Source organism: Montipora capricornis, chromosome 4, assembly GCF_036669925.1.
Source record: "Montipora capricornis isolate CH-2021 chromosome 4, ASM3666992v2, whole genome shotgun sequence".
Taxonomy (NCBI): domain Eukaryota; kingdom Metazoa; phylum Cnidaria; class Anthozoa; order Scleractinia; family Acroporidae; genus Montipora; species Montipora capricornis.
The window spans coordinates 40,724,264-40,730,263 of record NC_090886.1 but is presented as its reverse complement, the minus strand read 5'-3'; the positions used below and the strand labels follow the sequence as shown (position 1 = coordinate 40,730,263).

Here is a 6,000-nt window from a genome sequence, read left to right as displayed (position 1 = left end):
CTTCTCTCCCTATTCTGATTTGATTTGGAAAGTGTTGATTTCCAGAAAACTGTTCGTGACCCCCAAAATAACGTGAATTGTTTGCTTACAGTTCCCATTTGGAAGAATTTAGGGCAAGAACAGCCCCGGCCAGTACAAGCTGTTCTTGGCCAGTAAACTATCACTGCCAAAGAGCTGTAAGCAACATGATCATATGGACATATTAAACCGCGTTTACCGGCGGAAATCGGCAAACGCCTGTCAAAAAAATACGTTTTGGCAAAATCTTCAAGACATTTATAGAACAGGGCCCGGTTGTTCGAACGATGGATAGCGCCGCTCCGCCGGAAAAATCACTATCCAGTGGATAAGTCATATAGCGAAACCAATTGTGCTATGCAATGGATAGGGATTTATCCGGCGGATAGCGTTATCCACCTTTTGAATAACTGGGGCCAGGATTTATATGGTTTCCTTTAAATGCATATAGCTCCTAGGGACCAATGTGGCTTTTCCTAAGCCAGCCACCAGACATGATTGGCTGAGGTATTAAGAGATCGTATAGAACGTTTACAACACCTTAATAGTAACTGTAAGGTTATAATGACAGTCAGTGTAGGGTTCACGTTTACGTTATGTATGAACTCGTGCCGTTTTGTTAGAGTTGTGACCAAAAGACGTCTATAGTGTTAAAAGTGATTTGAAAGCGCGTGTGATCATAATCCCGTTCCAAAAGTTAAACTCTTACAACTAATACTGCCAATACGGTAACCTCGGCCTGTTACTACAGTTTCCCCTCGTCGGTCATCGACACTCCGAGAAAAGGGAAGCGAAAATTACGTCCTTCTCGCTTCCCTTCATGCATCGCGACGAAGGCCCCTGCATTTTACAGGCAATTGGGTAACCTAGGAGATATGTTATCATGGATGACCTTCTAACTAAACACTGGACTCCGCAAACAGAATCAACCACAAGCGACTTCCTAATCCTTAGAAGAAAGAAAAAAAAAGATCACCAAAGCAAATAAAGCTCTGCTACGATTGAAAAACTCAAAACCGGTGGTTATAGCTGGAAAAATAGCTTCCTGTTAGAGTTCCACGGGTGGTAATTTCATGTTAAAACCCTTTTAATTCAGAAGTGCACCTGTATATGTGAAGCCATTAACACTCATTGTTTAAAATTTTAATGACATTCAAACAAGATCTGTTTTGGAAAATCCGCTTATTAAAAGCCAGAAATGTCGAACTTTTCACGTGGTTTCCACACTACGAGAATATCGTTCATAAAATAAACAGTTTATCACATTTTTAATTTAATGGTTTGATTATTTGGGTATACGGTAATTTTACACGTTAATCAAAAGCCTACTGGTATGGAAAAAAAAATTACCCAAAGATCAATGACTTTCGCTTCCAGGTAAAACGTTTGAACTTTTAAGAATTTCCAGCTCCGCCAGCTTTGCAAAACACATCGGCATAGCAGCCGACACTACAGAAAAACAACAGCTCTATCGCCTTTCAATTGAACGGTCGTGTAAAAATTGAATTTCATACACCTGTCCAATTGGACGAGCGAACAACACCACGTTGAGTTACAACTTTCTCGCGATTGCGAAAGAGAAGCTGCTCTAACCACACGTCTTCCAGGCAGTCATAACAAAGGCTAAACTTTTTAACCTAACTGACGAAAAATTTTGTACCTGCTACATTTTGCTCTATTGTTGTCAGGTTTCCAGGTGTGCTACCGATTCGACTGGGATTAAGCCTTTTGTGTTTAATGTTATGAACTGGATGCTATAGTCGCTTAGGGCTATTCCTCGCTGATAACGCACTAGCGATGGTGCGTTTTTCGGCAAAAGGGGATTTGATTTTGCCATCAGTAGAGCAATCCCTTAGTGCCCATTCTATATATAGACAGCAGCCTTATCTACATTTTTCATGTGGGTGTAAATTTGGTTTGATAAAACAGACAAGAGACTTTCTTTTGTTTAACGGCAAGACCATGAATTTAGAATTTCCAATTTCCAGTCATTTTAAGTTAAACTGGTGCATTACAATTGGTAAAAAATCCTTGTTGGCTTATAAACTATTTTCCTTCATCTTATATCATGTCACGATCGCCGAAAACCTTAAGATTGACCCAAACTTTTTTCCATCCACCTTCGCCATTAAAAAGGAATTTGCATAGATAACTGCAGACTCCTCAAAAAAATCTTCCGATCTTAAATTCATACTTAAATATCTTTTGTTGAGTTAAATAAGACCAGAAGTCACCTTTAAAGATAACCCATTGTCATCGGATTCAAAAGTGATTCAAGCTATCATGTATTGCCTTCGAATTTTTAAGCCCTTTTAAACACAATTGGGAAGAAAATGACAATTAAATGAGAACCGGAGGAACATATAGGAACAATCTAACGAAACGTAGTTCCGCCTGATAGTCTGGTACGAATAATGTCAATCAGTGTGATTCAATGCGGATAGAAGGAACTTCGGTCGTTCAAGGGGAACTCAAGGCGTTCACTTGACTAGGGACCAAGCCATACACCAAGGTTGGAGAGATGTTATCTTGAAATCACGTGAAAAATCAAGAAAAAAGAATCTATTAGACGCATTTACAGAGAACAATCCCCGTGTCTCATCTGAAGGTTATCAAAAAATTACTGAGACCGCCCATATAAGTCGATATCTTGAGACGATATTTCGTCGCGAAACGATAATATTCTTTTCAAACGTACTTTGCTGCTTCGCTAATTTATATTACCTATCTTCTTCGTGCCATGTGGCACATAAGGCCTCAACACAATCCCGCCAACCATCTTTGTCAGCCGCTGCCATTTGTACCTCACTCCACTTCTTCCATCCCGCTTTTTCTCTCTCTCTCCCCGCCGTCCTTCTCCATGTTGTTCGCTAATTTATAGATTGAGTAAAATATTTGGCACTGGATAATGAACAAATTTTTTTCTTCTAAGACCGTAAGAGGGCTACAGACGAGGCCTACAAGACTGCTTTCTTCCGTAACTTCATTTTATTCCCGACTTAGTCGGCGCGCTATGACGGGTTTTGCCGCCATAGGGTCAGTCGGCAGCGAAACACAGCGGGAACGTGCTCGCATAGTTTGGTCAAGGAAACTGGATTGCGCCTAACACTTGAAAAGGAGGCTTGATTTAAATACTTGAACTCCCTAACTCCGGTTTCCCGAGACCAAACTTGAAAAGAAGAAATGAATCGGCATAATAGAGAGCATAGTAAACTTGCCGAATCATTTGAAAGAACAATAAAAACGAGACGGGATGATGAGCTCCTGATCAATAAACGGAATGATCGGTTCTTGGGGTCTTTATTTAAGGAATCAGACATTGAAGACCAGCACAGTCAGTTGAGCAACTTTTACCCCTGGTAGAACAGGATTCAAACCAATGGCTACGCGATTGCGCTCCTCTACCAACGCAGCTATGAAGCCCGGTGGGAGCAGGTCAATTGGCAGTTCAAGTTTATCCCGGACGAGGTGAACGATTGTTTGCAAAGAACAGGAGACCCAGTGTCTGGTGCAGTGATCTGCTTTTACAGTATGTCATGATAGGTTGGGTAGACGTAGCTGTAGTACATCGTCTGTGTTCATCAGTCGAACCACAGGAATTGAATATTTAGAACACAAACATCTCATAGCAACGAACGTAAAGTATGATGGCTGAAAAACTTTAAAAACTCCGATCTGACATATTGTTACTCTAAGTTCTGTTCTGTTCCAGACTGATTCAGTCACTTTACTTCTCAATGAACTGAGAGCTAATTTCGACCGCAGTTCCCCCTGAGATGCCAAATATCACGATGGCTCAAAATCATGATATGGCTGAATTACATAAACTAACCTCATTTTAAAGAGTAAAAATTTTATGAATTCTATATTCCATAAGATTCCCCGGCTATTTTTTCCTACTGAGTGAATACGCAAGACAAAGCACGCATCACGACTTCTCAGCATTCCTTTTAAACATGCCCCTGATTTTCACCATCATCGTTGTGTTAACAAAAGAACGTGATAGTCTTAAAAGGTCTCAAACATCTTATCAACTAAAATCTGGCGTAATCTGCTTTCTTCGTCTCATTTGTTATCTGTAACCACGTGTGTTTAGCTCACGAGTGCATGTTGGCAAACAACCATTTCTCCAGGTGTTGCCGGATCAATTTGGAAGCAAAAAATTCACTCTGCGAATCTTCCTCATGTCTCAGAGACAACAGAGTTTCAACAAAAAAAGCTTGAAAGCAAATAACAAAAGCGAATGACTACACAATACATATTTATCAATACGATACCCTGTTTCCTAGGAAATATTCATCAAGTTTCCATTTCAAGGAACTTTGCCAACTGAATTCAGTGAACCAAATCGCGCAAGGGTTTGAAACCCACGTAAATTATAGAAATTGCCAAATTTCTTGAAATTACCTTTCAGTTAAAATTAAGTGACTTATAATCACTCTTATGTTTTTGAATCTCGCTGAATACATTTTTGTTGAAAGGACGAAGCAGATCTCGATGATAACATTTCCGACACCTCTTGTTAGTAGAAACGATGAATAGAGCGAATACATAGCCTCGTCAGATGGTATTAAAAATAATACTAACTAACGGCCAGTTTAGGGCATGATGAAAGAGGAAAGAACAGACAACGATAAAACTTGGATCTTGAAGGAAACGCCGGAATTTCCAGAGGTCTGTTAAAAAAACTCTTGTCAAAAGCTCATTAATTTTTTATGTATTCACCTGCTTGAGTTCCAAACGGATTAACACCCAAATTCCAGTTACTAGCTTACCATGGAAAGAAACTGAAAATCTTTGTCGTCAGAGCTTATACGTTGACAAAACACTGCATATCATTTGCAAACCTTTCGCCGACAATCACTGCTGACAATAAAACGTAAGGTAGGCGGGTCTTCTTTCAAGAAATTTCCAATTTCCTCAGCTCTAAGCAAGATGCGGTGGTTGTCTTGTCGGATGTCTGGCAACACCGGAAAACGTTTGGCGGCTAAGGTTTCACCACAAAAATTAATTCCAGCACAAAATTGCGGTGACTTTTTTCTCCATGGGCGTTTTGATTGTGGATCTGCGAACTTCTCTCGAGATAGTTCATTTTTGTTCTCTGAGCGATTTCGACAACGCGTTAATTAGTGTTTCCTTTTCGCGCAAACAGCTCTTGGATGGCATCGAAATTCAAGGTTAAAATGAATGAAAGTGAGAGATATTTTACTGAAGTGATAGATCTGATGAAAATTTGTATCTAGAGCATTTAATGTCCCTTGGTGTTTCAACGATCTCCTTTAACACGACTTCTAGTGTTTCTTGAATTCTGGAAAATGTTGGGTTGCGAATGGTTTTCGTCACAGCCGTTTGGTAGGGAGTCATACAAAATAATCTTTTTATCCCCACAATATTGATTTCAAGTACGTCGTCAACGTTTATTTTATGAGGGGCCGACTTTTGTTTTGCAAATACTTTGGCAAATGGCGCGACCTCAATAAAAGCAAATACCCGCAAACTGCACAAAAGAATTAAAAGTCTTAATCCTTAAGACCACTCTAATGGTTTCCTTGTTAATAATTGCTGGTAGCATTCATAGCTTGCGCGAGTCGTGCTAATTAGAAAAGTCAATACATCGCAACAACGCAGTGCTCTTTGCAGCACAAAGACTGTAATGGTTAATCAAGTCCCACGGCGGCAATGATCTTAAAATAGCGCTCTAAAACAAAGCGTTTCCAATAACCCGTTTCAAATTGGTGGACTGTTTAAAGAATTGGCAAGATCTTAAACGCACCCGATGGAACTTAAGTCCAAAGACACGTCGAAGTGAAATGATTCGGGTGAAAAAGCAACGCCACGAACAAAGAAAGTAATTGTAAGATTTTTGCGAGACGTGAGAGTTAATACGAGAAAACTATATGCATGCTTTTAAAATTCCATAAAACCCGTCCAACAACATTTTAACAACCTGTTGAAATGTACCAGGTAGCATCTGTTACCGGT

General features: G+C 39.8%; 1 long non-coding RNA gene across 1 annotated transcript in view; it reads right to left on the bottom strand.

Moving 5' to 3' along the window:
• Positions 1 to 6,000, bottom strand: part of LOC138046944 (uncharacterized) — a 31,455-nt gene that overhangs the window by 282 nt on the left and 25,173 nt on the right. The window lies entirely within an intron of this gene.